The sequence below is a fragment of the Mus caroli genome, unplaced genomic scaffold, assembly GCF_978045245.1.
Source record: "Mus caroli unplaced genomic scaffold, Mus_caroli_1 scaffold_17, whole genome shotgun sequence".
NCBI classification, from domain to species: Eukaryota; Metazoa; Chordata; class Mammalia; order Rodentia; family Muridae; genus Mus; species Mus caroli.
Genome location: NW_028227272.1, coordinates 33,387,865 through 33,404,585, shown reverse-complemented (window position 1 = coordinate 33,404,585; position 16,721 = coordinate 33,387,865). Strand labels below are relative to the sequence as shown.

Genomic DNA, 16,721 nt, shown 5'->3' with positions numbered 1-16,721 from the left:
CTAATGAGAAGCCTTATGTTTTACATGGTTTGGATATTGCCTGATAAGTTACCTACTGACTGTAAATCCATCACTTGGGAAGCAGAGACAGAAGCATCAGACATTCAGGGCCATGCCTGTAACCTTAGCCCTCTGCAGGCAGAGGCAGAAGACCCAGAAGTTCAAGGTTCACAGTGTGCCCCAGGACAGCCTGGGCTACACGAAGTTTCTTCCAAAAAATGTAATTAATGGGCATGGTGGTGCATGTCTTTAACCCCAGCACTTAGGGGGCAGACGCAGGGGGATCTCTGTGAGTTTACAGCCAGCCTGAAAGGAGTCTGAATTCCATGGTAGCTAGGTGATGTTTCACAGAGGAACAGAGAGTCAAACAACAAACAAACAAAACAAAAACAAAACAAAAACATAAAACAAGAAAAAGAATAGCAGCAGAAGAAATAAAGGTGTTTGCCATGCTATTATTCATATTTGGGGATAAATATTTTCAAAACTGCATGTAGAAATCCATTATAGTCTTCAAGATTTAACATATTTAGAAACTTTGGTTCTACATGTCCTTCCTTAGATGACACAACAGGATGACATTATGACACATGCTTGCTCATGTCCCCCACCACATTTCCCCCCAACTCCACTCAGCATTTCCTCTAGGGGATGCAGTAAGACTTGAGTGAGGCCACACTCATTTCCCCAGTTCCTCTGATACTGTGGAGCTAATACATTAGTGGAGGAATTTACAGATACCTTTAAAACCCTGACTCTTAGTGCTTGCTTGATCATTTCTTCTAAGTGTCCTATCGAGCAAAGAAGCAACTCATCACAATGATGACTGGAGGCTTGTCTCGGGCCAGATCTGCCACACCAGAAATCCAGGAGATTGCTGACAAGGTGTGTCAATGTGCTTGAGGAAAAAGCTTGATTCCAAACCAAATTTCCAACATTTTATTCATAATTTGGCCCCACATTAACAGTGTGGGAAATGTCAGAAATGTCAGAAATATTCTGACATTTATACAGCTGAAAGTGGAACATTAAGCCTTTCATAGAGATTTTAACACCCCAAGAGTAAACTTGGCCAAGCCACACTCTTTACTGCAGCCTTAGTTTCCTCAGTAGCTAAAGGTGAATTCATTCTGGATGGTCTCCACACCTCAACATGTCTGATCCCAGGAGCTCTAATTACTGATGGAATGTTCCAGTCCCACTAGATAAAGATGATGTGTGAAGGCACCCAAGATTGTTAAGGATCTCTGAGCTGGTTCCAGGATGCAATGCCCACCAAACCATCACAGTCAAAATACAACTCAGTATTTCTCGCAAGTTAATCCACCTTGCTTAACTATTGGCTATATTGAATGTATTGTGTTACATGTTTTACAAGGAAGAAATGCATGCAAATTATGGAGATAGGTTGCAATCTGTCAGCTTATTTTCTTACAGCACATTGATTTCAACCTTGAAAGCAAATCATCCTGGAGAATCCATTTTGTTTGTTTCTGGTTCATTTGTTCGTGTGTTTCTTTAAGTCCTGGTCTTGCTCGATGACTTAACAAGTAGGTAACTCAGGTTAGTCTCAAACAAAGGCACTCCTCCTGCCTCAGCTTCTCAAGGGCTGAGATTATAGGCATGTGCTACCATGCTAGGCACCATCAGATCTTATGTGAGTAGAACAGATGAGAACCTTCATGTTTAGGGCACTGAATATTCTAGGGAGGGGGGGTCACAGTCCTAAAATTCAGTGACTAAATAGTTAAGGCTAAATAGGTCTCACACATAAGTTTATTTCAATAAATATCTGGGAGCATTTTACTTTTGAGGAATATTAAAACTTTAGATATTCATTAGAATCCTCACATCAAGTTGGAGTTCTCAACCTTAAATGTGCACATGAGTCACCTGTCACTGCAGATTAAATGCAGATCTGACTGAAGAGGGCTAGACAGGCCTGCATGTCCACATTTCTACCGAAGTTTCTGTAAGTGTGGGCACTTCTACACACTACTTGACTTTCCTGTAGTACCAGATATATTGAGCATCCTAAAAGACTTGGAGGATCTCAGGCCTTAAAATAAGATGCCAAGGAAAAGTCCTCCATTTCACCTTTAAGAAGCAAAATCCAAAAGGACTAACTTAAATAATGTGCATAGAAGTGTTTCCATTTCTCAAAGGGGTCCAAACCTCACATATTTAAATAATCTTTTTCCCTCTAGCCTCCCAAGTAACAAGTACTACAGGAGTGTGTCATCCTGCCTGGCTAGGGTAATTTTTGAACATATTCTCATTAGATCTACGAGGATTTCCTACATACATAAAACATACTTTGATCATATAATTTTAAGTTCGGAAACTACTGGAAGGGCTTACCTTGATAATTACACCATATATAGATCACATCTTCAGGGAGCTCTGCAGGAATCAGGGGAGGAAATGCAGTAAACTTTCTGTAGAAGTGAGGTTCTCCAGCTTATATCACCATGTGAGATGCACAGCCAAGAACCATCTCCTAGGGACATTTCCCAGGTATCCCTAGGTGTCAATCATCAGGCTACAAACTGTAGGATCTACATAAAGGCCTGAAAGAAATGACCTCTGTTCTCCCAAAATTAATAGTGTAGAGGAAATCAAGATATATAGGGAATGTTATAAAATAAAACTTAATTAATCACTGTTTCATGACCAAACACAGGTTTAAGACCAAAAAGGACATTAGTCACTGCTGCCAACCCCTTTACTGTCAGGTGTGCAGGTACAGGGTGGTGGCTCAGCTCCCAGATGTCACTCATCTGTCCTGTCTTGCAGGAAACAACCTGAGGGGACAACTCCCACTAAAGTGTGGGAGGCAGGGAAACAGTACTTTTAGGAAGCATTTTCTGAATCACAGCAATAATCCCCACTGCAGAGAAAAATGCCATGGGGCCCATACAATGGAAAGCCCTTGTTAAGTCAGGAAATTCAGTCTATTCCTCCAGGATTATGGTCTGTTGGGTCCCCACACCGTGTCAGGCCACATGGGGTTACTGTATCCTTAGAATGATCTGAAGAAGCCCAGAGAAAAATCTCCACTAAATGTTTTATGTATTTACTGATCAAACATAGATGTCCATTTTGGGGCCCTTCATGACTAGTGTGTGTGTGTGTGTGTGTGTGTGTGTGTGTGTGTGTGTGTGTGTGTGTGTGTTGAGTTTTGAGGCAGTATTCAATAGGTAGCCTCAGCTCACCTGAAATTTTCTATAACTCTCAAGCTCCTCTTGAATAACCTTCTCCTGCCTCAGTCTTCTAAGTTCTAGGATTAGAGGCTAGAGGCATGAGCAGCCAGCCCATGCTCATCAGTGGGATGAGGTTCCCAGATTTGTGGCTCAGATAACCTGAGTCAACACAGCCCTAAAATCATCTCTTACTTTCTCCATCATAAGGTCAGGTCACTGCTTGAAGAGAAAACCAATGAGAAATATGAAAAGTTCAAAGTCGTCAAGTATAAATCTCAAGTCTTCCAAAGACGAAATTACTTCATTAAGGTTAGACACTGACCTCTCTAGCACTGTTGTGATTGTAGCTTCATTTCTACCACTTGTCTTTAATTAATACACTTGCAAGTGGAAGACTCCCCCTGCCCCAATCCACTGGATGGATCTTATTTTAACTTGTAAATACATAAAGGTTTCTTCAGCTCTATGTTAAAAAGTCAGTGTAATCACACACACACATGCATACATGCACACACACAAAGAAGCACAGGTGTGTGCATGCATTTATAAACTCATAGTGCCACATATAGAGGTATAATTGGTTAGTAGCATTTGAAGATTAAGGTAAGGATAGCTATCAGAGGGCAGTGTCTACTGTAGAACACAAAACTTTTACTGTTCTGATAAAGAACAAAGTGGCAATTTTTAATCAGGAGAGTCTAGGTCCCAGGATCATGCCCCATCCCAAACAAAATTAAACAAAAACAACAACAAAAAAAATCCACTGGGTCCTTTACCTTGATAGTTCTTAGATTTCTTTTTTTTTTTTTTTTTTTTTTTTACTTTACAAAGGAGGCAGCCTGGTGGGTAGTCACAAAGTAGATTGTAACACAGCAGACATATAGGGACCATATATTCCATATTTTCCAAATCAAATCTTAGTTTCTTTTCCCTTATCAAACTTGACGGTAAATCTTTGTCCCAACTTAGAACTCAGACAAATGAATCACCCAAAACACTGGCTGCACTCTGCTCCTGTTCCAGGCATCATGAAAATAAAATGTAACTCTGGAGTGTGATCTGTGCCAAGATTTAAATATAAAGTAAAAAAAATTAAATCCATATGAAGAAATGGATAAGTTGGTAGGAGTGCTGGCTGTTCTTGCAGAGGACTTAGGTTTGGGTCTCAGCACCCACATGGCAGCTCACAACCATCTCGGAGTCCAGGTTGAGGGGATGTACCACTCTCTTCTGACATCTTCAGGCATTGCATATATGTGGTGCACTTAAATACAAGTAGGCAAAACATTTATACAAAAACATTGAACAAAATCTTTTCAAAGAGTATTAAAAAATACATCTAGGATATATGTTTTCTGCCATCCTGTTAGCTCTTCTCTCTGTTAAAGTAAGGGTTGATGGACGGTCAGTTCGCTGGTGTTGTCTCGGGCAAGAGGTGTTGTTTCAGGAGAGCTCGGCACATCTCATCTGGACAAGAAAGAGTTGCCATACAGTTAAGATCCATGTGAACTAACTTCTTTCCTTTTTTCCATTCCTTTCTCTCTCTCTCTCTCTCTCTCTCTCTCTCTCTCTCTCTCTCTCTCTCTCTCTCTCTCTCTCTCTCTTCTTCTTTTATGTCTTTCAGATGGATGTTGGTGCTGGTTGTTTCCCCCACATAAAGGTCTTCAGAAGGATTTCTGGAGAAAATGTTTTGGAACTTAGTGGTTACCCGACCCCCCCCAAAAAAATAAAAACCCAAGAATGATGAGCTGTCCTACTTCTAAGCAGTAAATTCTAAAGTGATCTCATCCCTCTCATTGTAAAGAGATGCGGCCATCAATAAAGAAGCAATCTTGAAATAACTGTTTTCCTCCATCGTTACTCAGTATTGTGTTGACCTTTATTTCCTAGATAATTACTTTTAAATATGGAATATTTCATCAATTTGCATGTCTTCCTTGGTCAAGGGCCATGCTAACCTCTGTGTCATTCCAATTTTTAACCTACATGTTGCCAGAGAAAGCACAGTGTTCATGGTTCAGAGTAGAAACTCCACAATGAATGATACCAACTGGAAACCTTAGAAAACCTATGGCTCAGTTGCAACTGCGTAAAGGACCTTTTCACCCCTTCCTCACTGCAGGTACACTGGTGGCTGTCAGGAAGCTCACTCCTTGATGCCTTCAGTTGCCCAGGACCCAGCATGTCATCTCTGCTTTCATATTTGAAAATTAAATTTGTGTTTTACAAGTCTTGTTTTTAAACAACCATATCTGATAAGTAAGTTGCTCTTTCCCCTCCCCTAGGCTTCCTGTGCACATGAGAGTCGATTGCAAAGTTTTCCATCACCTACAGTGCTTCCTGGTGCTCATTAGTGCAAGTAGTAGTGTAAACTTCCCATAAGGATATTATCTTATACATCCAAAACCCAACAATCAAGAGCAGGAAAAGAGCACTGACGGCACAATTACATCTAGTCTTCCGGTGCCACTGAAGCTTCTCTAGTTGTTGCAATATTGGTCCTTTATTACAGAGGTCCAGTTCAGAGTCATGTATTCCATTTAATTTCTGTCTTCCTTTTAAAATTCTTTCTCTTCCTTCCTTTCTTCCTTCCTTCCTTTCTTCCTTCCTTCCTCCTTTCTTTCTTTCATTCTTTCCTTCTTTCTTCATTTATGTGGGTGTGTGTGTGTGTACAACCACAGAGAACTAGATATTGGCATTCTAAGGTTGTTAGCCAGGTATGGTGGTGCTTGCCTTTCATCTCAGCACTTGAGAGGCAGAAGCATGTGCAGCTCTGTGTGCTCAAGGGTAGCCTGATCAACATAGTGATTTCAACACTAGCCAGAACTTCTCAGTGAAACACTGCCTCAAAAAAAGAAACAAAAATAGTTAAAGTGTGTCTCAGAAGCATATTTAAAACCTTTGCCTCAGTGCAAAACGAATCATCATAATGACTGTCCAGAGGCATGTATGAGGGTAAGACTCATCTTCTTCTTTCTAAGGTTCACATTCCTGTAACAGCAGACAGCACAGAAAGTGAAAGTGGGATGGGTTTATGTGATCAAAGTTTTAAATGACAGAGGACACTTTGGAAATGGAGACACAAATAGTTAAGAAGAGCTGTCCATCTTTAATGTTTTTAATAGTCCAAAAATGAACAGCTTACTGCAGATGTCACTGGACAGGGAAGTTTATGGCCTACTGTTGAAAGGTTGGGTAGGAGAACCAGCAAGGCTAGTCTGTTTTGAGTCTTGTTTTATCTGTGTAGAGGTCTATCTCTGTGGTACTGGGCAGAACCCCTCCTAGAATGAAGATTGTATGACCTCCTACAAGGCAAGGAAAGTCAAATCCTAAACTAAAGGGCAGGGGAAGTTTTGAACAAAGTTTCTAGGTTTTATGGCTGTCTTCAAGGGAATGGATATGGTTCTATGATCTGCTTTATGAAAGATTAATTTTTTTTCTTGGTGGCACTAGGGATTAAACCTAGTGTCTTGAGCAAGCTTGGCAAAGAGTTCTACCACTAAGCTGTATCCCTACCTTAAAGTATCATTTACTGATTCTGAACATCAGGAAGAACAAGCCATTTAAAGTTGGAAGATGTTAGCCCTGAACATAGAGGCACATGATTATAATCCCAGAATTAGAGAGACAGATTCAAGACGATCTGAGAGAAGAATTGAGTACAGATCAACATGGACTACGTGAGGTGTTCACGGAAAGCCTGTGTGCACCACACAAAATCAAAATTCTGTCTCCAATGTAATCATCTATTAGAACTCTGGTTGACCATCATGATAGTTAAGCCTGTCAGGATTTGGTCATAAAGAACAGACCTCTGCACCTCACTGAAGAACCTTCGACATCAGGCTCTCAAGCAAAGTTCTCTATCCTTCTTTTTAGACAACTTTATTTCTTTTCTTTAAGTCAAACCTCATAGAAGTGTAAAAAACTGACAGAGTGTGTCCTTTGATGTACAGGATTAAAAGAAGAAACCTAAGATTCTGATGTAATTTACAGATTAGCAGACACTGTGGGTTCTGTAAATCTTAAGAAGAGTAATTTAGAAGTTGTTGTTGATATTGTTGTTGTTTTCAGACACAATTACAGGCCCCTGAAAGGATTTTAGCTGTTTTTAGATAGCCATATTTCATTTTATCTTGTTTTTAGAATGATTTAAATACAGAAGAACACAATAAAATAACAGATATCTACCTCTCTGTCACTCAGAACTGAACATGTCTATCCCCTTTCTCTCTGGAGAAATCACCCCAGTGGGCAGGGATGGGTGAGCAGCAAGCCTCTGTCCCTCTGCTGTGCCCTGTCACCTGTTATCCCTAGCACTTCCCCCTTGGCACTCAACACTTTTTCTAATGAGAACCCTTATGTTTTACTTGGTTGTGATATTACCTGATAAGTTGCCTAAAGACTGTAATCCCATCACTTGGGAAACAGTGTCAGAGGATGTAAGGACATGCCTGTAATCCAGGCAGGAAAGTAGGAACTTCAAGGTTCATATTGAGTTTCAAGGAAGCCTGGGCTACAGAGTGAGTTCCAGGTCATCCTGGGCTAATTTCAATCCCCTCTAAAAAAAAAAAAAAATCACTGGACCTGGTGGTACACATCATTAATTCCAGCATTGCAAGGCAGAGGCAGGAAGATATCAAGGAGTTCAGCCTGATCTAAACAATCAGTTCCATGACAGCCAATGGTTGTTATACACAGAATTCCTGTCCTGAAAAATAAGTAAGTACATAAATACATATAAAAATGAGAGAGAATATGGGTGGGGAAACTACGGAAGTAGAAGAAATGAAGGTGTTTGCCACTTTCTTCATGTTTGGGAATAAACATTTTAGAAAGTGCAAGTAGAAATCCTCTGTAGACAGTTTTATTAACTTTTTAATATTGGTGGGATTCTAAACAACCAGCCTTGGCATTATTAACTATTCTCTTTCAAAAAATTCTCTGAGGTTTACCATATTTAGAAACTTAGGTTACATATGTCCATCCTCCTATGGCACAATATGATGACATTATTGGCACAGAAATTGCAGGGAGAAACCATGCTTACCACACCTGAGTGTGGACACCCAAGCTTGCTCACTTCCCCCAACTCATTTCCCCCCAACTCCACTCAACATTTCCCCTCAGAGATGCAGTAAGACTTGCCTGAGGCCACACTCATTTCCCTAGTTCCTCTGATACTGTGGAAATAATACATTATAGAGGAGGATTTCAGGAACATATTTAAAACTCTGACTTGAAAAACCAATATTTTTTATATAGTTAAGAAAATTACTTTGCTGTGCTAACAGGATTGTAACTCGGTTTATATCTCCAGTGTCTCTTTGGTAGATATATTAGATGATTTATGTGGTCATGGAACTATTTAAGGTTGAATCACCTTGTAAGATTTGAAATAAGTTACTTAACTTGAGTAGTTAATCCAATATGGGTTGTAGACAATTAATATATACTAGCAATTTTTGAAAATCATTAAGTGCTTGCAATTGATGTCTTCTTCTTCTTCTTCTTCTTCTTCTTCTTCTTCTTCTTCTTCTTCTTCTCCTTCTCCTTCTCCTTCTCCTTCTCCTTCTCCTTCTCCTTCTCCTTCTCCTTCTCCTTCTCCTTCTCCTTCTCCTTCTCCTTCTCCTTCTCCTTCTCCTTCTCCTTCTCCTTCTCCTTCTCCTTCTCCTTCTCCTTCTTCTTCTTCTTCTTCTTCTTCTTCTTCTTCTTCTTCTTCTTCTTCTTCTTCTTCTTCTTTTTGAGACAGGGTTCTCTGTATAGCCCTGGCTGTCCTGGAACTCACTTTGTAGACCAGGCTGGCCTCAAACTCAGAAAGTTTAATCCCAAGTGCTGGGATTAAAGGTTTGCGCCACCACCACCTGGCACGATTGATGTGTTCTTATCTGTAACTTTTGTGGCCGGGGTTTTGGAGACCTATATTATGTCCTAGATTGATTACAGAATCTCTTCTTTGTACTTTTCAGCTTTAAACTACCCAACAAAGCAAAAATTATCTGTGCTTCAACAAATATTTTTTCCTAAGGTATGTGTATTAGAACTACCCATCAACATGTCATCCATATAGTGATAAATTATAGACTAAGGAAATTGTTTACACATTATTTGTAATGGCTGCCATACAAAATATTGACAAAAAACAGTGATTGTTCAATATTCCTTGTGGCAAGACTTTCCACCTGTATCTTTTTTCCTTTATTGATTTTATTTATATGAGTACACTGAAGCTGTCTTCACGCACACCAGAACCGTGAATCAGATCCTATTACAGGTGGATGTGAGCTACCATGTGATTGCTAGGAATTGAATTCAGAACCTCTGGAAGAGCAGTCAATGCTCGTAACTGCTGAGCCATCTCTTAAGAGCCCCATGTTTGCCACATATGGCCTTAAATTCCTATCTGCACTTTGATTCCTATTAATTAACCCATTTTAGACTCTGTTGTTTCACCTAAGACATTGTCTCAGGAGCTTTGTACATACCTTTTGAAGTGGCAAAGTTGTTCTTTCTTTTCCACTACCTCTGGTAGGTGGTGGGACAAAAGAGAGGTTAAAGCATATAAGAACCACCATTAAAAGAAGAAAATGTCACACAATATAGTGGGAGACTTAAACACACCACTTTCATCAATGGACAGATCATGGAAACAGAAACTAAACAGAGACACAGTGACACTAACAGAAGTGATGAAACAAATGGATTTAACAGATACCTACAGAACATTTTATCTTAAAACAAAAGGATATACCTTCTTCTCAGCACCTCATGGTACCTTCTCCAAAGTTGACCATATAATTGGTCACAAAACAGGCCTCCAGAGATACAAAAATATTGAAATTGTCCCGTGCATCCTATCAGATCACCATGGACTAAGGCTGATCTTCAATAACAACATAAATAATAGAGAGTCAACATTCACGTGGAAACCGATGAACACTCTACTCAATGATATCTTGGTCAAGGAAGGAATAAAGAAAGAAATGAAAGACTTTTTAGAGTTTAATGAAAATGAAGCCACAACTTACCCAAACTTATGGGACACAATGAAAGCATTTCTGTGAAGAAAACTCATAGCTCTGAGTGCCTCCAAAAAGAAACTACAGAGAGAACACACTAGCAGCTTGACAACACACTTAAAGCTCTAGAAAACAAAAGAAAGCAAATTCACCCAAGAGGAGTAGATGACAAGAAATAATCAAACTCAGGCTGAAATCAACCAAGTGGAAACAAGAGGAACTATTCAAAGAATCAACCAATCGAGGAGCTGGTTCTTTGAGAAAATCAACAAGATAGATAAACCCTTAGCCAGACTCACTAGAGGGCATAGGGACAGCATCCTAATTAACAAAATCAGAAATGAAAAGGGAGACATAACAACAGATCCTGAAGAAATCCAAAACACCATCAGATCCTTCTACAAAAAGCTATACTCAAAACTGGAAAACCTGGATGAAATGGACAAATTTCTAGACAGATACCAGGTACCAAAGTTAAATCAGGATCAGATTAATGATCTAAACAGTCCTATATCCCCTAAAGAAATAGAAGCAGTCATTAATAGTCTCCCAACCAAAAAAGCCCAGGACCATAGTGCAGGGTTCTATCAGACCTTCAAAGAAGATCTAATCCCAGTTCTTCACAAACTATTCCACAAAGTAGAAGCAGAAGGTACTCTACCCAACTCATTCTATGACACCACAACTGCTCTGATACCTAAACCACAGAAAGACCCAACTAAGGTAGAGAACTTCAGACCAATTTCCCTTATAAATATCGATGCAAAAATACTCAATAAAATTCTCGCTAACCGAATCCAAGAACACATCAAAACAATCATCCATCCTGATCAAGTAGATTTCATTCCAGGGATGCAGGAATGGTTTAATATATGGAAATCCATAAACGTAATCCGCTATATAAACAAACTCAAAGACAAAAACCACATGATCATCGAGTTAGATGCCGAGAAAGCATTTGACAAAATCCAACACACATTCATGATAAAAGTCTTGGAAAGATCATGAATTCAAGGCCCATACCTGAACATGATAAAAGCAATCTACAGCAAACCAGTAGCCAACCTCAAAGTAAATGGTAGGAAGTGGAAGCAATCCCACTAAAACCAGGGACTAGACAAGGCTGCCCACTTTCTCCATACCTATTCAACATTGTACTTGAAGTCCTAGCCACAGCAATTCGACCATAAAAGGAGATCAAGGGTATACAAATTGAAAAGGAAGAAGTCAAAATATCACGTTTTGCAGATGATATGATAGTATATATACGTGACCCCAGAAATTCCACCAGAGAACTCCTAAACCTGATAAACACCTTCAGTGAAGTAGCTGGACATAAAATTAACTCAAACAAGTCAATGGCCTTTCTCTACACACAGGATAAACAGGCTGAGAAAGAAATTAGGGAAACAACACCCTTCACAATAGTCACAAATAATAAAAAATACCTTGGCGTGACTTTAACTAAGGAAGTGAAAGATCTGTATGATAAGAACTTCAAGTCTCTGAAGAAAGAAATTAAAGAAGATCTCAGAAGATGGAAAGATCTCCCATGCTCATGGATTGGCAGGATTAATATAGTAAAAATGGCTATCTTGCCAAAAGCAATCTACAGATTCAATGCAATCCCCATCAAAATTCCAACTCAATTCTTCAATGAATTAGAAAGGGCAATCTGCAAATTCATCTGAAATAGTAAAAAACCTAGGATAGCAAAAACTCTTCTGAATGATAAAAGAACCTCTGGTGGAATCACCATGCCTGACCTAAAGCCGTACTACAGAGCAATTGTGAATAAAAAAACAAAAACAAAAAACAAAAAAAACAAACAAACAAAAACAAAAAAAACAAAACAAAACAAAACAAAAACTGCATGATACTGGTATAGCAAAAGACAAGTAGACCGATGGAATAGAATTGAAGACCCAGAAATGAACCCACATACCTATGGTCACTTGATCTTTGACAAGGGAGCTAAAACCATCCAGTGGAAAAAAGACAGCATTTTCAACAGATGGTGCTGGCACAACTGGCAGTTATCATGTAGAAGAATGTGAATTGATCCATTCCTATCTCCTTGTACTAAGGTCAAATCTAAGGGGATCAAGGAACTCCACATAAAACCAGAGACACTGAAACTTATAGAGGAGAAAGTGGGGAAAAGCCTAGAAGATATGGGCACAGGGGAAAAACTCTTGAATAGAACAGCAATGGCTTGTGCTATAAAATCGAGAATCAACAAATGTGACCTCATAAAATTGCAAAGCTTCTGTAAAGCAAAAGACACCGTCAATAAGACAAAAAGGCCACCAACAGATTGGGAAAGGATCTTTACCTATCCTAAATCAGATAGGGGACTAATATCCAATATATATAAAGAATTCAAGAAGGTGGACTCCAGAAAATCAAATAACCCCATTAAAAAGTGGGACTCAGAGCTAAACAAAGAATTCTCACCTGAGGAATGGCTGAGAAGCACCTGAAAAAATGTTCAGCATCCTTAATCATTAGGGAAATGCAAATCAAAACAACCCTGAGATTCCACCTCACACCAGTCAGAATGGCTAAGATCAAAAATTCAGGTGACAGCAGATGCTGGCGAGGATGTGGAGAGAGAGGAACACTCCTTCATTGTTGGTGGGATTGTAAGCTTGTACAACCACTCTGGAAATCAGTCTGACAGTGCCTCAGAAAATCAGACATAGTTCTACCGGAGGATCCCGCAATACCTCTCCTGGGCATATATCCAGAAGATGTTTCAACTGGTAAGAAGGACACATGCTCCACTATGTTTATAGCAGCCTTATTTATAATAGCCAGAAGCTGGGAAGAACCCAGATGCCCCTCAACAGAGGAATGGATACAGAAAATGTGGTACATTTACACAATGGACTACTACTCAGCTATTAAAAAGAATGAATTTATGAAATCCCTAGGCAAATGGATGGACCTGGAGGGCATCATCCTGAGTGAGGTAACCCAATCACAAAGGAACTCACACAATATGTACTCACTGATAGTGGATATTAGCCCAGAAACTTAGAATACCCAAGATACAAGATACAATTTGCAAAATACATGAAACTCAAGAAGAATGAAGACCAAAGTGTGGACACTTTGCCCCTTCTTAGAATTGGGAACAAAACACCCATGGAAGGTGTTACAGAGACAAAGTTTGGAGCTGAGATGAAAGGATGGATCATCTAGAGACTGCCATACCTCGGGATCCATCCCAATATCAGCCTCCAAATGCAGACACCATTGCATACACTAGCAAGATTTTGCTGAAAGGACTCTGATATAGCTGTCCCTTGTGAGGCTTTGCCAGGGCCTAGCAAACACAGAAGTGGATGCTCACAGTCAGCCATTGGATGGATCACAGGGCCCCCAACGGTGGAGCTAGAGAAAGTACCCAAGGAGCTAAAGGGATCTGCAACCCTATAGGTAGAACAACAATATGAACTAAGCAGTACCCCCCGAAGCTCGTGTCTCTAGCTGCATATGTATCCAAAGTTGGCCTAGTCAGCCATCATTGGAAAGAGAGACCTATTGGTCTTGCAAACTTTATATGCCTCAGTACAGGGTAACGCCAGGACCAAGAAGTGGGAGTGGGTGGGTTAGGGCAGTGGGGTGGGGGGTATGGAGAACTTTTGGGGTAGCATTGGAAATGTATCCCAATGAAGAAAATACCTTAAAAAAAGATTATTGTGCTGCAACATCCTTAAATGAAGAGGGGAAGTCATAGGGCATTGTGTACAACAACAAGAAGCAGAAGAAGCAGAAGAAGCAGAAGAAGCAGAAGAAGCAGAAGCAGAAGCAGAAGCAGAAGCAGAAGCAGAAGCAGAAGCAGAAGCAGAAGCAGAAGCAGAAGCAGAAGAAGAAGAAGAAGAAGAAGAAGAAGAAGAAGAAGAAGAAGAAGAAGAAGAAGAAGAAGAAGAAGAAGAAGAAAAGTTAAAGTTATACCCATGCCTCACTCACAGCAGCTACATATTTCTATTCATTCTCCTGGTTGCCTAGGCTTCTTTCCTGTCACACCTATACCTGATCCTGCCCCCACTTCCTTCTTGTTTACCTTTACTGGGTCTGTCAGTGTGTCATGGGTCTTCTCTACATTTTGGCTAATATCCACTTATCAGTGAATACATACCATGCATGTCCTTTTGGGTTACCTCATTTAGGATGATATTTCCTTGTTCTATCATTTGCCTAAAAAATTTATGATGTCTTTGTTTTTAATAGCAGAATAGCATTCCATTGTGTAAATGAAGCACATGTTCTGAATCCATTCATCAGTTGAGGAGCATCTAAGTTGCTTCCAGTTTCTGGCTATTGTGAATAAGGCTGCTACAAACACAGTGGAACACAACTGACTCGTTTTTTTCCTTACCTAATAAAGATAATATCTGAGAGTTATCCCAACATTTATAAAGTATGAAATGACTTTCAGTTTCTGAATACAGTGTGGGATAATTAAATCAAGCAAGTTAATTCATCCATCATTTCAAAAATTCAATATTTTTAATGAGAGGATGGATAAGAACCCAAGGAGAAGAGTTTCTATCTTGCAGTGTCACGTGCAAAGAGTCTGAATGAAGAAGAGTATGACCTGTCTTCTAAGAATTGAATGAGGCCAACATCCAGCATGTACCAACTGGGAAACTACATTGAGATGAGGTTAGGAAAAGGCTGAGCATCAAGACTTAATTGTGCATTGTATGAGGTTGAGTTTTGTTCTCTCTCTCTCTCTCTCTCTCTCTCTCTCTCTCTCTCTCTCTCTCTCTCTCTCTCTCTCTCTCTCTGTAGCTCGCTTGCTTGCTCACTCGCTTGCTCTTCCCTATCTCTCCACGTCTCTCTACTCTCATTTCTCTTCTTAAATTAATAAGAAAATTCTGATGTGAATTATCCAGAAGTATATTATCCAGTTTGTGTTTACAAAGTCACCCTGACTACTGTGAGAATAATGTATGGCTCATGATAATTTTTGACAAGAAGAGGCAATGTTGGCTGATGGATCATATTGGGCAATAAGAAGTTAAATAGAACCCTCTGGCTTCTGCACTGAGCAGCTCACTGGATGGCTGCCAGTGCCTTTAACCAGGCATGAGGAGACTCCAGTGAGGAGCGTGCATCAGTCAGAGTGCTCAGGGGGGAAAGACCCAGTGGGATGCAAATAGACACAGGAAAGACTTCATTGAGTCAGCCTTATTAAAACTGCAACCTCAGCTGAATCACACCTGAGAGGCTGGAAAGTCAGAGGCTGCCTGGTTCTTGAGGATGACTGCCTAGGCTGTCAGAGTATTCCCACGGCAGCTGGAACTCCTTGCTGGAGAGGCCAGCAAGTGAGTCCACAAGGCCTCACCCAGTAGCTCTGACTGGTGTGGAACTCACTATGTAGATCAGGCTCTCATTGAACTCACAGAGCTCCACTAGTCTCAGACCCTCAAGCCCTGAGATTAGAGGCCAGTGCCATCACTCCTGCCTGACAACCTTTGAATGTCAACATCTAGTTTTCTGTAGCTGGCCATCCAATGAAGACAACAGTGCAGGAAGAGCCAGTCCCTCTCTGGCACCAAACACCTGGAAGGTTGCTGGAGATCTTCTTGTCTTTAGTTCATGGTGGAAGGCTGGAAATGTTGGCTCTGACTTCAACAGAGTAAATCAACTTGGAGGCAGAGGGAAGGCAAAGAGATCAGAAGGCAAGCTTCCTTCCTTCTGCCAAACTCTTTTTATCCAGACCCCTGCAAAAAGCTGCTCCAACAGTTAGGGTGGTGGCTCTGGCCTCAGTGGTAAGGCAATAGGTACAGCTCTTTAGGGAAGGCTCTCTATTCACCTGATTCCAATTGTTATCAATCCAGAATTTTCTACATTTCTAGAATTACTACATTCCAAATTGATATTAAAACCAGTCAAAATAGGAGTCAGTTAACATGCAAGGGGTTACCAAGGCTACAGCTATGACCAAACAGAAAATACTTCATAATCAAAGCCACAGCTTCTTCTGGCACAGATTTTAATGGCCTGAAACCCAAGTCACATGTTTTGTGAGTGCAAAATCTGGCCTCTTGTCTTACCCCATTGATCCCTCTACCTCTCTCTCTCTCTCTCCCTCCCCCCCCTCGTGTGTGTGTGTGTGTGCCTGTGTGTGTGTCTGTGTGTTTGTGCGTGTGTATTTTGTTCTCTCTGTCTCTCTCTAAAAGCAACGGTGAGTATGTATATTCTCTAACTCTCCCCTCCCACCCCTCCACTATATCTTCAAACCATTCTCTTCCTACTGTGATGTCCATTCCAATTAGCACTGGCTGCAAGAAGGCTGACTGATCCTGTTGGCTTGGTATTATGTAGGTGACCACAGCTGCAGTGAGTACTTGCGTATGTGGGCTTGTCACACAAAGAAGACAGTGTGCCATAGTCCCCCATCTCATTCCCCATTGATTTTCATATCTTATCATTCTCAACACCTCCCTGTTCTCTGCCAACATCAGGAGGAACCATGCCTTGG

The 16,721-nt window shown here is 40.4% G+C and overlaps 1 non-coding gene and 1 pseudogene across 1 annotated transcript; one reads left to right on the top strand and one right to left on the bottom strand.

Annotated features, from left to right (window-relative positions):
- The first annotated feature begins 819 nt into the window (after positions 1-819).
- On the top strand, positions 820-4,966 carry LOC110288636 (cystatin-A-like; annotated as a pseudogene).
- A 137-nt stretch (positions 4,967-5,103) lies between these two features.
- LOC115030334 (U6 spliceosomal RNA) lies at positions 5,104-5,208 on the bottom strand. The gene has a single exon (XR_003835914.1). It is a non-coding gene; the product is annotated as a U6 spliceosomal RNA (small nuclear RNA).
- Between the last annotated feature and the right edge of the window lie 11,513 nt (positions 5,209-16,721).